This window comes from Ictidomys tridecemlineatus, chromosome 2, assembly GCF_052094955.1.
Source record: "Ictidomys tridecemlineatus isolate mIctTri1 chromosome 2, mIctTri1.hap1, whole genome shotgun sequence".
Classification (NCBI taxonomy): domain Eukaryota; kingdom Metazoa; phylum Chordata; class Mammalia; order Rodentia; family Sciuridae; genus Ictidomys; species Ictidomys tridecemlineatus.
The window spans coordinates 69,551,247-69,571,787 of record NC_135478.1 but is presented as its reverse complement, the minus strand read 5'-3'; the positions used below and the strand labels follow the sequence as shown (position 1 = coordinate 69,571,787).

The window sequence follows — 20,541 nt, the reverse complement described above, 5'->3', positions numbered from 1 at the left end:
GGTGTTCTGACAGTGATTCTGGCAAAGATTTGCTCTCAAAGCAGTAGACTGAGCAAAGTCTCCCTTCTTAGTAAAAGCAGGCATCATCCAGTCCTTTTAGGGGCTCATCAAAACCAAAAGTCATAGTAAGGGCAAATTCCTCTGCATGATCTGAGATGTCCATCTTTCCTGGTTCTGGGATATGAAAAACCTTCACTATTTCTCAGTCTCCATGACTCAGATCAGGACTTAAACTATCAGCCCTCAGTCCCAGGTCTTTGGTTCAAACCAAATTATACCCCTTGCTTTCTTGATTCTCCTGCCTGCAGACAAACACTAAAATTTCTTGGCTCCATAACTCATAAGCCAATTTCTACAATAAGTCTTTTGGTTCTGATTCCCTGCAGAACTCTGACCAAAAAGTCTTGGTAGAGAATGAATGATATTTTATATTTCCTTCATATTGTAGAGTAAAAACAAAACAAAACAAAACAAAAACCAGTGATTCTGCTAAATTGGTTCATATAAGTAGAATGTAAGGATCACTCTTAACAGGTAGTCTAGATTGCAATCTCAAACATTTTGCTGGCTCAAAACAAATGTTCTTGTGCTTAAGGTATGAAATTTTACCCCAGTGAACTTCACCCTTGATAGTGATTTTTTGTTGTTGTTGTTTTAACCGCAAAAACCTCAACCTGACCTCACTTTCAATTACTAGTCCTGCTGCTTCCACCCGCACCCAGAGGTCCATTGCCAAGTTGCCTGCAGATTTGATTGCACATAGCCATCTCCATCTTGAGACACTGGCCAGTGCCTGGGGGATGGGGGGCAGGATGCTTGCAGGTTTGCTGCCACCACCACCTCACCTCGTGGTGCAGCCAACTCTGTCTGGGGACACCAGCCAAGACCTAGATGTCCTATGCCAGGGTGCCTAGTGTTTGGCTGCCCTAAGGTCCTCCTGCTGGGAGTGCTGGTGGCCACCATCTTGCCAATTCTTTGCAGGGTCCCTCCTTTGAGCACATCCCTCATGGTCTTTCTGCAAGGTGAAATGGTGTTCAGATTCTGGGACTGCAACATGGCTGAGCCTGGGGTATCTTACATCCTTATCTGTCAGATAGTGAGTGGGTCTGCATGGGTCATTCATGTCCAGGCAATCCTGTGAAACTTCACAGACTAGGGGCATTTTGCCTGGGGGAAGCATTGGTTGGAAATGCTGAAGAGAGCCAAGTTTCCCAGCACCACTAGTCCTGAAGTGTCCAGCGACAGATGGAGCTGGTCAGAAGGTTGTAAGAGGGTGTGAGAGCATCTTGCTATCAACTTGCCCAGCCAACCAGTCTGGCCCCCACCAGACTGGAGCTATCATCAAACTCTAGATAATCCCACCTATCACAACTCTAAATGATCTCAAGTCTAGCCTATTTTGCAGTCATTCTAACATGTAGTAAGGTGGGATGCAGACTCTTATTTCAGGTAAGATGGGGATCCTGACAAAAAAACACAATACAACATTACATCTGAAACATAAATTAAACAAAGACTAAGAGAAATTTTAACTTTCTTTTTGTGAAAAAAGCAGCAAAATGCATCCCTGTTTTACAATTTCACCTTTAAACAGATCAGACTCTCATTATTAGCTTCCAAAAATGTATTTAAATTCCAATTCCAATGTGAAGATTAACACCAAATTATATATATATAACTTATTCAAAATGTTACTTGATACAGCTATAAAACCTCAAATTACATGAATAAATACCAACCAAATTTGTTATTTTTATACAAATAAGAGATTTTGCTACACATAATTTTAGTTTGGAGAACACTAACTTTGCAAAGCTTTGCATTCAACTAAGTTTAACTTTAAAGTGCAATTTAGAATCCAGAGTGTATAGTAACAGTAATCACAGGTCTCTATGGATTAACAAAATCAATAGCCTTAAGTTTCTTATACATTTAGGAAACAGGGTTAATGATAAGAAATTGACTTACTCAAAGCAAACATATATAAGACAGGTCTTCAATTGAGAGCATGGTCCTTCAATGTCAGATACAATGTATAAAAGAGAGCACTTAGTGTTTATCTTGCCAGTAAACTTGCATATACTTTCGTTTTATAAACTTTTAAAAAATATTTTTCAGTTGTAAGTAGACACAATACCTTTATTTTGTTTGTTTATTTATTTGTTTCTTTGTTTTTATGTGGTGCTCAGGAAAGAACCCAGGGTCTCTGTTCTACTGCTAAGCTACAACCTCAGCCCCTCATTTTATAAATTTTTACATAATACTTATACAAGGCTTAGATAGCCATAGTTCTCAGTATATGTGACTAGGTATAATGAATACATTATACCTAGTCACATATACTTAGGGTGACATCTATATTGGTAGGTTTAAGTAACAGTTGTTTGATTAACAAGTTACAAAGTAATTATTTCAGACTTTCAAAAAGATACAAACCTTAATTACTTTAAGACTTAGTTTCCACAAGCCCAACAAATAGAATAAAATTATCTTGATAGATAAATTATAGCCAAATTAAACAAACACACACCTTCCCCTTCCCCAAACTTTCTGTAACTTACTTAGACATTCACAACTTTACATCCTTAGTTTTGTCACCTTTAATCTGGGACGTTAGCACAAGAATATTACTTTACCAGACAAAATATTTTCTCATTCAGAAACATTTCTCTTACCTTCTAATTTTCCATACTAAAAAATGTATTTCTATACCTGTAATTTTCTTTTATATTTACTATTTTGGGAACCTTTTTAAAATTCATATTCTGAAACAATCCTTATGAATGTTATCTGTGCATTTAATTTACATAACAAATTTCATCCCAGGAGAGGGTTGGACAATCCAACATATACAATAATTATGATTTAATCTTTTTCTCCTATGTTGCTTTCAATGACATTTTTGAGCCTGACCTGTCTCCATGAACACTATCACAATGCCATCAACTTTAAGTGAGTTCCCCACTGTCACTTGTACCCAGAGGCTCCATTTGGGCCTTTTCTTATACTAGCAGACTGATATGCAATGAAAGAAGCCCTTTCCATTTTTCTCTCTAGGAATTCTTGAAGATCCCTTTGCAGAGGCTGCCTATGAAACACAGGTTGTCCTTAGTTTCTGTCTTTTTCTTTTCTGGGTGCAGTTATTTGTCCTGCCAGACTCCCCAGGCTTTTAGTTTATGGGATAGTGTTGTAGCAAGAACACTGCTTTGTCCCAGTGATGAATTTGCCCTGGCCAAATGGAGTGTCCTGTCAGATCTTAACAGTGGAGACTATTCCTGTCCCCAAGTCATAAACTGACAGAGCTGGGACCTACTATCACATCCTTTGTAGCCAGCGACCTCCACCCCCCACACACACCAGAACAAAAGGGGCAGAAAGGCAGGACAGAGTCCAGGCTTTCTTTGGCTATTGTTCTAGAGCCCAGGCAGTTTTCTGTGATTTTCCCCCAGGTTTAGGGCTGGTGTCCATGACCCACAGTGAGATGACTTGCAGCTGACAGGGGCCAGGATGAGGAACAGTGCTAGGAGTTCCAGCTCTGGGTTTAAAGACTGAAATCTTTTGACCCTTTCCTCTGGTGTCTTGCTATCCTTGCACACCAGCAGCAACACCTTTGGCACCTTCTGCTTAGTTCCTGATGGTTGAGAACCCTGATCTTCTTAAGTGCCTGCCCATACGGGATCCTTCATATACTTTACTCCTGATAGGCCTACTTCAACTTCTGAATTGTATAATAATCCAGAAAAACCATTCAAAGGTAAGACTGTGTTGCAGTAAACTGTCTTTCTCTTAGACAGGTTTATACCTATTCATGGTGAAAGAAAAGTAATCACTACACTCGGAGCAATCAAGGGATCTTTATTGCAGCAGTGTCTGATTGACTCGGAGAAAAAGAGGAGAGAGAGAGGGCCCAGCAGGAGAAGGTTTTTAATAACTCTTTACTGTGCTAGCTGCCTTGTTGGTGTACAGTGATTGGGTCACACTGTAGTTGATAAGGGTGTCATCTTCTGCCTTCAAGCAGATTGGGCATGGGCTAGGTGTGGGTTTCAAATTAAAAAACAACAAGAGGAAGTAAAGGGAAAAGGTGCAAAATAATCATCCCAAAAGGAAGGGCTAATGAAGGGTGGGAACCAGACAGGTGAGCGCTGAGTGTTCAGCCTGCCCCATAGCTAAAATTTGTTCAGCCTGCTCTGCAACTAACAGTACTTCCTTATATGTGAAAGGCACTGGGTTTGACATTTAGCACCACATAATACTAAATAAGATAAAGGTATTGTGTCCATCTACAACTATAAAAACTTATTTTAAAAAATGTAAAACCACAGAATGGTGCTGTAATTTGGTGGCAGAGCACTTGCCTAGCATGTGCAAGGCACCGGTTTTCATACTTAGCATCACATAAAAATAAAATAATTTTAAAAAGTAAAACTATGAAAATGGTATTACCTAATATTTTCCATAAGGTTAGTCCACTATTCAAGTTTGTCTGAAACATGAATACTGTTCAGTCTTACTGTGTGCACATTCATCATAGCCCAGGAATGGAACTTACTTGAACGGGAAATTAGAACTCACTGAGAACACTGAGGACTGTCTTTATCCTGGCTCTCTGCCCACACCCAGCACTCCCATTTTCCTGTTTCCAGGTCTATTCTCTTCCTCTACGTCCAAGATTCACTCCACTTAGCTGAACACTAGAATTCTTGTCTCTGTTAAAGTTAGGCAGAAAATCATTCAGTACTTGAAGCTACCAAACATGAATGGCAATACAAGAATGGCACCCAGTCTGAAGCAAGGGATGGTGATCAGAAAAACATGGAAAGGACCAGACATTGAAGGGAGGTTTATAACCAATTATTTTAATTTCTGACTGTAAAATTGATTCATACTGATCACACACCATTTGAAAAGTAAGAATACATAAATAACAAAATTAACTTACATGTACATTAACAACCCAAAGATAATTAGTGTGAGTGACATTAGGAAGATAGCCATGTAGGAGTGCTTCAGCCTCATCCTGCCCCTCCCATAAAAATTCACCCCACAAATATCCACAGACAAGAGTGACCGGAGACAAACATTTAAATCCAGAAAAGCAAGGTTCAAGTGGTAAGAGAGACCATTTTTTTCCCAAGTTCTCCCTTCCCCAGCTGGAATGAAACCACACATGGCCCATCCCCTACACACCAGGGTTTCTACAGTGGAAAATGTGAGGTGGAGGTGGACATTCAGCTTCACCACCATTCTGGAGCCCTTCACAAGAGGCAGGCCCCTGTCTCTCCCCACTAAAAACATTGAGAAACCTTTCAAAACTGGATCAACTGTATCATCTATAAACAAAGACAGAAGAGAGAGAGAACTCACAGCAAAAGATGTGTAGATATTGGTGGATGCCCTATGCTCTGGCCCAGGGCACACTGCAAAATTCTGACCTGGCCGGGCAGTTGTGGCAATCCTGGTCATATAGTGGTAACTAGTGGTCCAACAGGTTCTTCAGAGAGACCAATCCAGATAGTCTGATGGGACTTTCTGAATAGGATGCCTCTTGGAAAACCTCACAGGACAAAGTTAACTAGGAAGAATGGAATAAGTATACATACTTCAAGCTTTATAGTGTACATGACAAATATACACAATATTATCTGTCCATTTTTTAAAATAATAAAAATTTAAGTTTCAGCCAATTAAAAATAAAACAGAGCTCAGTATGGTGGCTCATGCCTGTAGCAGCTCAGGAGGCTGAGGCCCTAAGTAAGCAACTTACTGAGACCCTGTCTCTAAATAAAATATAAAAAGGGCTGGGGATGTGGCTCACTTGTTTAAGTGCCCCTGGGTTCAATCCTTGTTACCTCCCCAATATATATATATATATATATATATATATATATATATATATATATATATATATATATATATATATATATATATTTTCACATTTCCCAATCAATTAAAATATAGCCCATAGGGCTGGAATTGTAGCTCAGTGGTAGAGCACTTTCCTTGCAAGTGTGAGGCACTGGATTCAATCCTAGGACCACATAAAAACAAAGGCATTGAATCCATATACAACTAAAAATGTTTTTAAATACTTATTTTTTAGCTCTAGGTGGACACAATATCTTTATTTTATTTTTATGTGATGCTGAGGCTCGAACCCAGTGCCTCAAGCATGCCAGATGAGAGCCTACCACTTGAGCCACATCCTCAGCTCCCAAAAAAATTTTAAATAGAATAAAATATACCTATAGACTACATAAATTTATCTCTCATGCAAGCCTGCACCCTCTGGCCTTAGCCACACACTCAAGATAAAAAAATTTATGGGATTATTTGTTATCCTCCCAGGGAGTCTTAACTCAATTTCAACACATGGGAATCTATTCTCCACTGGAAATTTTGTTAATTTTAGGCTCACTATGAATACTGTCACATTCTTGTTGAGAAAAATTGGACCGCTTTGCATTCCTACCATAGTAACAATTTCACTTCCCTTGTCAACGCTGGGTCTTAACAATTACAAGTTTTTACAAAAAAGTTGCCCTCGATGAAATGATGCACTTTTAAATTGGATCAATTTGCACAGCATTTTATTCTAGGAAATTGTATACAGGTTTAAACATGTATGATTATTGCAATGTTCTCTTTTTGCTAAAGTAACTAATGGGAGACCATCTTCATCTTCATCAAAGAGCTGGCTGCATATAAATCTGATGGACAGTCCATAGATTGCCATGCAGAAGGAAAAATAAAAGTCCTTATAAAATGAGCTAGTCTGGGAGGATCTTTAAGATGTAATATTTTAAGATATATACTGAGAACAGCTGAACGTATATGGGCTCCATATTTGCTTTGAAAATAAACATTAATACTAGACACAGCTCACCTTTCCCTAACGAGAAGTGTTCCCAAACTCATTCCAAGTTTTCCTGTCTGATGTCAAAAAATAAATGTATTTGAAAAGCCACTAGTATTAGTTATCAACTCCCCTGATTCTGCAGTGTCCGACAATCAACCTAGTTTATTGTCAAATTAGAACAAGAACATGATCCCAGCTCAGAAGCTTAAAGGTGTCGCTTGCTTTGGTAGCAAAGAAAAGCAGAGTGTGCTGGACATGACTAAGCTGGGCCCACTTCTCTGCCCTAGCTTCCCTGGGCCAGGTCCCAGGATCTGAGTGGGCGCCTGCTCCTCACCCACCTCCCCACCAAGTACAGCAACAGCTGCCTGACAGGACGTTACCACTAGACAAAAAACTGCTGTGCTTTTTTAAACACACATGTAAGAAAAAAAAAAGAAAGAAAAAACAGCACAACTTGTTTGGGACGAAAAGACTTGCAAAACATGTTTTTGATAAAACCATTTAAAAAATTTTTTTAGTTTATTTATTTTTATTTTGTTATATGTGACAGCAGAATGCATTACAATTCATACTACACATATAGAGCACTTTTTTCATATCTCTGGTTGTATGCAAAGTAGAATCACACCATTCGTGTCTTCATACATGTACTTAGAATGATGATGAAGTACATGAAGATGTATGAAGGCACGAATGGTGTGATTCTACTTTGATCAAACCATTTTTATGGAAAAGAAAAGGGCGGAGACTAGAAACGATGATGCAGAAATCAAGGGAAAGCAGCCTCACTCCCTTCAGTGAAAAGTCTCGGGCAAGAGGAAAAGAGAAATTTCAGTAAAGTACTAAAGCGGAGGCCTAGAAAGTCTCCAGGATGCACGCCCACCACAGTGCCTAGCCCGGCCCACACCCCCGCGCCTCCCCCGCACCCAGAAATTCCCAGCACCCCCTGCTCACCCTTACCAGCATGCACAAATTCCCTGCTCCCCGCTCCCCACTCCGCCCCGAATCCCGCTCCCCCCTGCTCCGGGTGGATCCCAGAGCCCCACTCCAGGGCCCCAGCCCCGCCCCCTGGCCCCAGCTCCTCGGGACTGCCCGGCACCCCTCTTCAAGCTGCGCCCACAGAAGGTCTGTGCTATGGGCCACCCGCCTAGCATCCAGCTTCCCGCCTCGTCCTGACTCCTGCCTCCTGCCTCCAAACCGGTCTTAGCCCAATGTATAGAAGTCTCCACGCCCAGCTCCGCTCTCTGCTCCCGCGCCCGCGGATCTTTTAAAAAGCAGCCGGCACACACAGGCACCCCCTCGCGCTCCAGTGTAATCCACACATGGCTCTGAATACCCTCACCTGGCTGCTCTTTTCTGTCACCCTAGCTCTGCTTCTACTGCCCGAGTGTTTCTGGCCGGCGCGGACCGGTGAGTTCAACTGAAGAGGACTTGGACCAGGTGGGACTGAGCCTGCGGGGGCGGTGGAGGGGCCTGAGGAGGGGACCCAGGCTCAGTCCTGCCATCAGGTGTACATACGTGATGCCTGTCACATGACTTTCTGCCACCCCTTAAGTTTTATCTTGTCTGGTTCTCATCCTCAGGCCATTGAGAGGAGCTGGAAAGAAAAAAGTAAGGGCAGGAGATGGGAGGGGCAAGAGGAAAGGAGAATGCAAGCTGGCAATCCCTGGTGATGTCTCCCAGCCTTACCGCTGTCTCCCCAAAGCATGCCTGAGCCACAGCCACCAGGGCCAGGTGCACAGAGGCGTGACCCCACAAGATTAGGACAACAGATATCCCTAGGCCCGTCTCTGCTCTACAGACTCTCATCCCAAGGCTCTTCACCCTTGAACTTCCCACCACACTTTGCCTGGGGATCTCAGCACATGCGCCCACAGAGCCTCAACTGCCACCAGCCACAATCACTTTTCTGTGATTCAGTGAGCCACCACCCAGCTCACCTCCCTTCACAGCTTTTCTCATCTAGCCATGCCCCATCCAGGGCCTCCCTACCTTCCCATCCACCTAGGAGACCCTAACCTCCACCAGGACCACCTGGCACCATATACCCATGCCTGAGGACATACCCTGCAAACATCCCCACCTCACCCACAGATCCTAACACAAGAGGAGGGGGCCCCATTTTTCCAAGTATGACCTTGGTAATGGTATAGAGCTGGGGTCATCTAAGAAACAGATAGTGCAAAGACCTCTTCAAACCCCAATTCTTTTGATCAAGTCCTAAAGATTTCAGACATTTTGCCAGAATAACAAAAATGAGTTTATTGAAGAGATAGGAAAAGGAAAAGGCAGCACTCTCAAGGGAGAGAGTGGGTTCTCTCAGAGAGGAAAGAGACAACCTGCCTCTCCTGTGTTCCAGTTGTATTGGGGATCCCAGGAAAGTTTCCTGCCCAGGCCCATCTCTTGGCATATATATATATATATATATATATATATATATATATATATATATATATACACACACACACACACACACACACACACTTTAGGTGTAGTGGGACACAATACCTTTATTTTATTTATTTTTATGTGGTGCTGAGAATCGAACCCAGGGCTCTGCATATGCTAGGCAAGCACTCTACCTCTGAGTCACAACCCCAGCCCACCTCTTGACTTTTGACTGACATCAGGGTGACATCAGATTTCAAGTTAGCTTTGCCATGACAACTCTCTCTCCTTGGCCCATGCTGACTGGTTCTAAATGGAATTTTAATGATTTTTATAGGTTTTATGGTTAGAAGGAATTATCTTTATATTCCAAAATCTGTTCTGTGAAACACCCTTCACATAGCTCTCCCTTCAAAGTAACTTGGGTTCCTCTTATCAACATTATTTTCTGCCTAAATTTCTTCCAGATAACAGGTACTTTGCTGAGGAATGTGACATATCCTGTCCAGCAGAGTTAGATAAATTGCTTTTTAGCAAAGAAAGCATATGGGGGTCAGCACAGTGGGACATTTTATAATTATTATTAAATTATTCTCTTGACATCATGTTCCCACCATTGTCAACTGTCTAACAGCAAAGGTGCTATCTATACGTTTCTGTTGTGGGAGCATCTATAGACTCCTGACCTTGGATCCTAAGCCTATGTAGTCTACCTCTTGGGGAGCCAACATCTTATAGTGGTATAAAGTAGGCACAAGTTGCAGACAGTAAAGGCAGACAGTAAGCACTTTCAACTCTGCAGAACACACTATACCTGTCCCTATATCAAATACTCAATTCTGCTTTACTGTGAGAGGAACTAAAGACAACATGAAAATGGATGGGGCACTAGATTTGCCCACTGTCCTAGTCATCTGACCCTAGATAGAGTGTCTCCAATGTTGGTGCCCATTCCCAGGTTGTCTTCCCCAAATAGTTGCTGGTTGTCACCCAGCAAGCACTTTGGCCCTTACCAGTCATCATCAGTGACCTCCTAGACAATGTTGGTGCCCTTCTTGCCAGGTTTTTCATTTTGTTTTATTTTTAATTGCTACATATAAACATAAAGTTATATATATTAAAGGAGGTGCCATGTGAAGTTTTAATACTGTGTGAGATTTAAATCATGTTAAATGTGTCTGTTGCTACAAGCATTTATAATTTCTTTATGGTGAAAATTTTCAAAATCCTTTCTTTTAGCTACTTGAGATACACAGGACTTTGTTGTTGTCTATACTCACCCCACTGTGCCATAGCACACCAGAACTTCTTACTCCTACATAACTGTAACTGTAACTTAGGACCCCTCAGTCAACATTTTCCCAGCCCTCCTTTTTCAATTACCATATACAGCCTCTGGAACCATTCTCAATTCTCAACTTTTGGGATCAACTTTTTCGGATTCTATCTTCAAATGAGATCATATGGTACTAGTCTTCCTGTGCCTGACTTACTTCCTTAACATAATGATCTCTATTTCCATCAATTGTGTTGAAGATAACAGGATTTTGTCCATTTTATGGATGAATAGTTTTCCAGTGTGTGTTTTGTATCACATGGTCATTATCTGTTCATCAGTAGATTGTTTCTGTTCTTTGTCCTTTGTGAATAGTGCTACAATAAACATGGGAGTGCAGGTGTCTTTGGCCTTTGTGAATAGTGCTACAATAAACATGGGAGTGCAGGTGTCTTTGATAGACTATATTTATTTCCTTTGGCTAATACCCAGTAGAGGAATTCCTGGATCATATCCTGGTGTTATTTCTTAATTTTTGAGGACACTCCATACTGCTTTTCCTAGTGGCTCTATGAATTGACATTCCCACCAATAGTATATAAGGGTTCCAAGCCAGCACTTATTATCTTTTGTGTATTAATAATGACCATTCTTAGTGGAGGGAAATGATATCTCATTGTAGTTATGATCTGCATTTCAAAGACAATTTTTAGTACTGAGTACTTTTGCATATGCCTGTTGGCTATTTGTGTGTCTCTTCTGAGAAATGTCTGCTCAGATTTTTCTCCATTTTTTAATCAGGTTGTTGGGTTGTTATTTTTTTTAGTTCCTTATGTAGTCTGGATGTTAACCTCTCATCAGATGTGCCATTTACACACATCTTCTTCCATTCAGTACAGTGTCTCTTCACACTGAAAATTGTTTCCTTTGATGTGCAGAAGCTTTTTATCCTGGTCTAAGTCCAGGCCTTGTGTAATGGTATAGTGAGGATGCCTAAAAATCTGTTCCTCATAGAACTTTTGATAACAAGTACAAATGTTTTCAACAATCAGCTTTGTCAGGCCTCTGAAAATCAATCAAAACTTACACCAACGTGAGGAGAATTTATTCAAGAAAAATGGCCAAATTTCAATAAGAACAATGAGATTTATGGCATGTTAACATGACTCATTCCCATTCCCCACACCCATCTTGGAAATGGCCTGGAAATGGAGTGAGTGCACAATGTTCTAGGAAAACTAGCATCCCAGCCCAGAAGGTGCACTCTGGCCTTGGTGCACTCTGGAGTTGCCCCATTCATAGGTCTCATCATTATTTGACTACACAGAACTCATTCTTGGCAAAAGTGGGCAAGGGGAATTCCTACAGCAACTTTGTCTTTATATATATATATATATATATATATATTTTACTTATAGATGGATATAATAATTTTAATTTAATTATTTATTTTTATGTGGTGCTGAGGATCAAACCCAGTGCTTCACATGTGCAAGGCAAGCATTTTACCACTGAGCCACAACCCCAACCCCTACCTTCTCGTTTAAAAGCAAACTAATTTTATTCTTAAGGGACTCCATCTTCATGGCCTAATGCTGCGACCTGCACTGCAGTTAATTCAGGAAACCAGATGAGGGGCAATAGGGGATTAGAAAAGACAAATAGATGCATGCACAGGTCCTGGATTTCATACTTAGCACCATAAAAAAAAGACAGACACAGAGGGAGAGAAAAAGCTTGGACCTGGTAGATATTACACTCTGGTGGAGTGCAGTGACCATGAGTCAGCTCAGCACATTTATTATATGTTTTATCATTAAAAGGGTTTTGTGAGAAAGTTTCTTTAAAGCAAGCAGAATCAAGATCATAGCTATAAGCAGCCCAATTATGATAATTAGCTTGCACCCATAACTTTCTACCCTTGAACAGCTGGCATCTGAACCTCAAGATCAAGAACTGGATAACTCTGTGGCTAACAACCTCCTATTGAGCAGGGTGTCATCACAGCAACTGGGCTATCTCAATAGCACCTTCTCCCTGAGAGTTCCCAAGAGAGGCATCATCTCTGTCACAGGACAGTTCAAGACTCATACTTCAGTCACCACTCCCAACAACCAATGACTTTGTCACAGGAGAAGAAATTTCTGGAGAAGGGGTCTGAGGATTCCATGAAGCAGGCTGACTCAGCTCAGGACTAGCTGAGTCCTTGGCATATGCATCAGAGAAGAATTTCAGCATGAGCCAGACAAAGATATAGACTGGGCTTTATTTAGGAAAGTAGATACACATCCAAGGGAGAACGCAGCTGACTTGAGTGAGGAGCAGCCCTGACTTGGGCTGGGGGCCCAATATTTAGAGATGAGCTGTACTAGAAGCTGGAGTGGAGGTGGATCCAGGGTGGGGCTGCAAAATTTCTCCCAAGTTTTTCTGCACTTGTGTATTTCCCTCATTTTACAAGGGCACGGGCCAAGGTTTGCAACTGTGTCTTCTGCATCTCGGTGGCATGATTCTGCACTTCAGTGGCTTGAGGGTGTTTCCCTTAAGATTCCATATTTCTCTCTCTTTATCCTAAATCCCTAATACACATTGTTGATTAGGTTTCAACATATAAATTTGAGGACAACTCAAATATTCAGGCTATAATAATCCTTCTGCTGAATTGTCTCACCAAATAGATGAAGAAACTTGAACAAGGCACATAGCCCTTGTATTTGTCACTTGAATATTATCAGAGTAAAAACCAAAGGCCTAGGTATCTCTATAGTCAGGCCAACCATTCCCTACTCTGTCCCCTGCTCACTTAGTCCCTACCCCAGTGCTTACTCGCTGGTCTTCAGCATATTGCAGAATTCTCTAGCCTAAGAGCCTTTGCACTGCCATCCTTTCAGACTGGACTGTTCTTCCCTGAGGAATCTACTTGTGTCATTCTCACATCTAGTTCTCAGGTGACACACCCTTCTATGCCTCCCCCTTTTGAATCCTTTATTCATTTATTCTTTATTTAATTTTTAAAATTGTCATATAATATATATATATATATATATATATATATATATATATATATATATATATATATATATATATATATATATATATATATATATATATATCCCCCTTTAACCATTTTGTTTGTAAAGGTATCTATTTAAAATTGTAATACCTCCACCTGCTGGAACAGTCCTGAACCTTCTCAACCTGAGTTTTTCCCCTCCCCTCATTCTGTGACCTATTTAAACACACTGTGCCAGATTTTGATTGCTACTGTAATAAATTACATATATATATTCTTTCATTGTTCTGAAGATGTAAACACCAAACTCTCACAGGGTTATAATCAATAATCATTTCTTTGTAAGGCTGTATTCCTTCAGAAAACTCTAAGAAAGAATATATTTCCTGGCCTTTTCCTGATTCTATTTTTTAAGTCTATTGATGTGATGAATTCCAAAATCCTAAATGGAACACTGGACATCTTTTTTGTTTTAAGTTTAGTTTTAATTTACACTTCTCTAATTGCTAGAGATGTTGTCATATAGTTTTTGACCATTTGGATTTCTTCTTCTGTGAAGTGCCTGTTCATTTCCTTTGCCCATTTATAGATTTTGTTTTTTAAGTTTTTTGAGTTCTTTGTATATCCTGGAATATGATCCTCTGAGGTACAAGTTGCAAATATTTTCTCCCATTCTATAAACTCTCTCTTCATGTTCTTAATTGTTGCCTTTGCTGAGAAAAGGCTTTTTAGTTTAATGCCATCCCATTTATTGATTCTTGATTTTATTTCTTGTGCTTTAGGAGTCTTCTTGAAGAATTTGGTTCCTAAGCTGACATGATGAGAGATGGGCCTATATTTTTTTCTACTAGGCACAGAGTCTCTGCTCTACTATCAAGGTCCTTGATCACTTTGAGTTGCGTTTTGTGCAAAGTGAGAGATAGGGGGTCAATTTCATTCTGCTATGTATGGATTTCTAGTTTTCCCAGCACCATTTGTTGAAGAGGCTGTCTTTTCTCTAATTTATGTTCATGATGCCTCTATCTTGTATGAGATAACTGTATATATGTGGGTTTGTCTCTTCTATTTGTTTGTCTCTTCTATTCTGTTCTATATATTCCCTTAATACTGGACTGTTCTTCATAAATGTTTTTATGCCAATACCATGCTGTTTTCATTACTACAGCTTTGTAGTACAATACAAGGTCTGCTATTGTGATGCCTCCTGCTTCACATTTCTCACTAAGGATTGCTTTGGCTATTCTGGGCCTCTTATTTTTCCAACTGAACTTCATGACTGCTTCTTCTATATCTATGAAGAATGTCATTGGAATTTTAATAGGACTTGCATTAAATCTGTATAGGACTTTTGGTAGCATGGCTGTTTTGATAATATTAATTCTGCCTATCCAAGAACATGAAAGATTTTTTTTCCATTTTCTAAGGTCATCTTCAGTTTCTTTCTTTAGTATTCTATGGTTTTCATTGTGGAGGACTTTTACCTCTTTGTTAGATTGATTCCCAAGTTTTTGTTTGTTCTTTTTTTTAGGTTATTGTGAATGGAATAGTTTTCCTAAATTCTCTTTCAGCTGATTCATCATTGGTGTGTAGGAATGCAATTGATTTATGGGTGTTAATGTTAAACCCTCTTACTTTGCTGATTTCATTTATGACTTTTAGATGCTTTTTGGTGGAGTTTTGGGTCTTCTAAATGGAGAATCATGTCTTGGCAAATAGGAATAGTTTGAGCTCTTCTTTTCCTATTTATGTTCCTTTAATTTCTTTCTTTTGTCTAATTGCTTTGGCTAGGGTTTTAAGAACTATGTTAAATAGGAGTAAGAAAAAGAGGGCATCCCTGTATTGTTTCAGTTTTTAGAGTGAATGCTTTCATTTTTTCCCCATTTAGAATGATGTTGGCTTGGGTTTAGCATGGATAGTTTTTACAATGGTAAGCTATGTTCTGATTATCCCTATTTTTATCCTGTTTTGAGCACAAATGGATGCTGATTTTTGTCAAATGCTTTTTCTGCATGTACTCACAGAATCATATGATTCTAGTCTTTAGGTCTATTGAATTACATTTATTGATTTCCATCTGTTGAAAAAAACCTTGCAGCACTAGAATTAACCACATTTGATCATGATGCAGTATCTTTTTAATATGTTTTGATATGCTACTTGCAATTATTTTATTAAGAATTTTTGCATCTATGTTCATCAGGTATATTGATCTGAAATTTTCTTCCCTTGAAGTGTCTTTGTCTGGTTTTGGTATCAAGATGATATTAGATTCATAGAATGAGTTTGGAAGGTCCCTCTTCTTTCTTACTTCATGAAATAATTTGGTGTAAGTTCTTCTTTGAAGTTCTGGTATATTTTGGCTGAGAGCCTATCTGGTCCTAGGCTTTTCTTTGTTGATAGCATTTTGATGGTGTCTTCAATATCATTGTTTGAAATTGGTACATTCAAATTTTTTATGCCCTCCTGATTCAATTTAGTAGATCATATGTATCTAGAGATTTAAGACAGAAACTTTTGACAAACTGGTAAACTGTTTTCTTAAAGAAACTTCCTCCAATACCAGAGATCTTGAATAGCCTCCAGATCAATCATCCAGAAACATCTCTCCACATAATTGAAGAACTTGGCTTCCATTTTGGGAAGAGAAGGACCCTTTTGTACTTTCTTTCATTTCTGTTTTTTTGCTTTGGCAGAAGTGGGTCTTTGGTTTTTCAGGAGTTTTTCCCTGTGTTCTGGAGGATTCTTGACCTCTTGATCTAGGTGTCAGTGGTTTTTCATCTTCCCTGTTCTTATGTCATTGTTGTGCATTTTTAGCTGGAGAGTCACAAAGAGGTTTTCTCACTAGTGCTTTTATTTAGTTTCTTCATCAACAAAATCATCATCTTTAGTAGCAACAAGTTTTACTGCTTTCTGTTGAACCTTACTACTGCTTCTAGGGTCCAACTGCTTTTCACATTCACTAAAGAGCTTGACATCCTTCTATGCTTCTGACCTGGGATCTTCCTCCACAGTGTGCATAGACCAGGGACCACACTTCATATCAAGACCATACATGGTATAATTTTCAAGTCTCCAAGGGAAATTATTTACTGCACAGACATTTTTCAAAACTGCCACCATTGCCTTACTGGGACTGCCTTCATAATCCATTGCCTTTGTTTCAGCAAGGTGCAGTTCATTCTTTGCACCACCCATCAAAAGACCATTCTTAAAAATTACTTGTGTTCATTTTCATCATTATCCACCTGAAAGTGATCATCTTTGTCAGCCTCTATTTCTCAACCAAAAAGGTAATTCTGGGGCTCTAGGGCTCGTGTCTGTATTGACTGAATCTCTCATTGTGGGGTATTGAATGCAAATGGATCTCAGTCTTTAAGAAGACGGGTTTGAAAGGTTAGAGGTAATGGGACAGAGGAGAGTGAGGTTGGGAAAAAATACAGACATGGGAAGAAAGCAGATAGCAAAAGAGGCAGGGAAAAGAGAAGAAGCAGTATGTAGAAGGAAGAAACTCATATAACCTCCAGCAAGCTCTGCTTCCCCTACAGAGACTGGGTATTCACAGTGAATTTTGTTTTTTAACATCTGCATTTCTAATTTTTAGAATTCTATTAATAAGTAATTCTGTTTTGCATTACCTGCTAAACATGCCTTAAACAACCTTTTTCTTCATTGAGTTTCAATAGACTGGTCCTTAGTCCTCCAATGGTAGGTTTGGGGCATGCCCACACCCTAGAGGCTAATTTTGCGCATTTCTCTGAGACTTATTCTCAATAGAAAGTCTCCAGTATATTCCAGTAGCTATCTTCTTTTGCTACTTATGCTGCTAGTAGAATCTTGGAAGACTGTGAGTCATAAGTGTTAGCAAGAACTGGTTAGGGGTTGGGTTTGTAGCTCAATGGTAGAGCACCTGCCTTGCATGTGTGAGGTACTGGGTTTGATCCTCAGCACTACATAAATAAATAAAATAAAGGTTTCGTGTCCATCTAAACTAAAAATAAAATAAAAAAATAAAAAAGAACTGGTTGGGAACAGAGAGAAGAGATTGGGGCTCCATGCTGGGCACAGATAAGTGGATACCTCTTCTAAAGAATGGGGAAAGGGTGTGGTTTGGCTAGAGAGGTTCCCTGGAATCTGATGATCAGCTCATAGGGCACCAGCCTAGGACACCAGACTAGGTTCTGTGCTCCTGTGTGGCAGCTCCCTTCTGCTGCCATGTTCCTGTATCTACTCCATGATGATCTGCCTGAACACCAAGACCATGATGAATTGACTTGTGATCCCTGATGCCTCCTTTTTCTCTCTATTGGAAATACTGACTGTTCAGCTAGGTTTTAAGTTTCAGGAGGACAGATACCATCTTGTATTTTTTGTAACCAAAAGTTAGTAGAGGTCACTGAAAGTGCTTTCAGATTTTCTCCTAGTAACACTGTGCCTGTGAGGGGTCCCTGATAGAACAAGAGCATCCTACAATCTCAGTTAAATGTGACACCAAAATAAGGATCTAGAAGATTAAGGGGGTCTAGGATAAAGAGTCCTCTATCTGCCAGCCTGGCCCTTCAGAGGGAGTCTGAGAGTCACAAAAGGATGGGAACTAATGGCCCTCTTCTCCCTGTCCTGAACCTCACATCCATATTTCTCTCACAGTTACCCACTCTCTTTGCCTCAACTTCACTGTCAAATCTCAGTCCAGACCTGGGGAGTCCTGGTGTGAAGTGCAGGGCTCAGTGGATAAGACTGCTTTCCTTCAGTATGACTGTGAGAGCAATAAGATCAAACCTTTGGGTCACCTGGGAAGGGAGGTGAATGCCACCAAAACATGGACACAATTGACCGAAATGCTGAGAGAACTGAGGCAAGATCTCAGGATGATCCTGCTTGACATGGACTTGGAAAAAAAATAAGACCATGGGTAAGTATGAAATGGGGTGAAGAGATAAAACAGGAGAGAGGAAGGGATGGAGTGTACATGTGGAGGAGGCTCTGGATGTATTTGTGTAAAAGAGATTAACATTGGCCCAGCCTTAGAGGGATGTGGGGCTTAATGGGCAAGAAAGGGCAAATCTGGAAGAAAAGAATAAAGGCCTCTAAATGTGCAGAGAAATGCTCAACTTATTGGGAGGTGATGAATCTATCAAGAGTGAAAGATGATAGTTTTGTTGTGTATTGCAGGTCATCTCACCCTGCAGGCCAAGATGTCTTGTCAGTTTGAAGGAAAAAATCACATTGGTTCATTCTGGAATTTCAGCATTGATGGACAGCCATCTCTCTACTTAAATGTGATGCACATGGAGTGGACAGTGATTAATCCTAGAGCCAGAGGGATCAAGGAGAAGTTGGAGAATGAGAAAGAACTGACAGAACGTTTAAGGAAGGTCTCCATGGGAGATTGCAATCAGTGGCTCGGGGAATTCTCAGAGCACTTGGAGGAAATGCCAGGTAGAGAGCTGAGTTACTATGAAACTCAGCAGGATGGGAAAAATGTGGGAATTCTCTTTAAAGGTCTGATGACTTCCCTGTGGGGTGTGAGCATGTGCATATAATGGAAAATTTGATGGGCTGAATGACTGACTTCTTCATCGGCTTCTTGACTGGACAATCAGTGATAGCCATGTGGATTTGTCACTAGCCTCCTTTCTCATCTCACCTCCCAAGGTCTCTTCTTTACAGAAGCCCCCATTGTCCATTAATCAATGATGCAGTCATTAATGGTCGGCCAACTAGTTCCCAGGTATATATATATATATATATATATTTCTGTAAACTTCCAGGCCTTCTCTTGTTACAACAAATTGGATGGACTTTTGCTGTCCCCTCCAGTTGTAATGTGAGCTGTATAAGGACATAGCACAACCTCTGTTCATCTCTGTACCCCCAGGACCTGGTAGAATAATTGTCCCATGATGAGTCAGTATATATGAGTTGAATGCACTGTATGGGGAAAACAGGTGCTGAACAATGGATATTTTTAATTTTGACAGGGATTTTGCTCTTTTGTTTGTTTTAGCACCAACATCAACAGTCCCAGTTACCAGTGGGTCTCCACGTACCTCATCTGTTTCAGTGACCAGCTTAGGGATCATCATTGTCTTAATTTTAGTCGTCAGTCATCATCATCTTCATGCCCATCAAGTTGTATAGGAAATCAACAGACACCATGAAAGGTGAGGAATAGTCTGTCCTCTGGCCTTTGGGTGGTGCTGTCTCAGTCTGGTAGGGCCTTAGGACAGGTGTCCCACCAGTTTCACCCAAGCCCCTGGCCACTGATATCTCTCCACAGAAGTAATGCCCTTCCTTAGCCTTGAGCACTGCCCATTCCACAGTAGTGCTGGAATGACTGCTGCTGAGTAGAGGAGGCCACTGTAGGTAGCACAGCAGTGCAGTGAGAGGAGGGACACATAGGAGTCTCCTCCTGAGTGGGGCAGTGCCTCAGATCTGGAGAATCTGGTGGGTGTTGGCTCCAGATCTTTGGTTGAGGAGTTATTTGCTCTCTGGGAAAATATAACACAGGTTCATAGTTTTCCTTAATGTGTAGAAGCTGTTCCATCATCTACTATGTCTTCTGTGGACCATGGGAAGGCAACATCATCAGACCACCCTTGGTGGCAAGAAGTGTCCTTAGATGACTGTCTCTACTCTGCCACTCTTTCCAACAAACTTTCCTCCATTTGAGTGGAATTGGAAAGCCTGTAGACATTTTCCTTATTTATAGAGGAAGATGATTTAAAAGGATATTTATCTTGGTTTAATGAGGTTTATCTATGTATTCACACTTATTTTTGTATATAAGTAAGTTACTGATGGACAGAAACCACAAGTCAACTCTGCTAACTCACTAGATATTATGACACAAATGATTAAGGCCATAGAGTGAAGTGACATGTGGATATATTAACATCTTGTTGTGACACCTGGCACAAAAGCTCTTAGCAACCTTCATTGCAACCCAGAGGAACAAGGCATGTTCTGTCCAAGAAAGATTGGATCTGAAGCCCTGGAGGTGGGCAGGAGGCT

The 20,541-nt window shown here is 40.5% G+C and overlaps 1 long non-coding RNA gene across 1 annotated transcript; it reads left to right on the top strand.

The window, feature by feature from the left end:
• Positions 1 to 17,881: 17,881 nt before the first annotated feature.
• Positions 17,882 to 20,031, top strand: LOC144369826 (uncharacterized). Its single transcript, XR_013429613.1, has 3 exons — positions 17,882 to 18,439; positions 18,700 to 18,966; positions 19,535 to 20,031. It is a non-coding gene; the product is annotated as an uncharacterized LOC144369826 (long non-coding RNA).
• Positions 20,032 to 20,541: the final 510 nt, after the last annotated feature.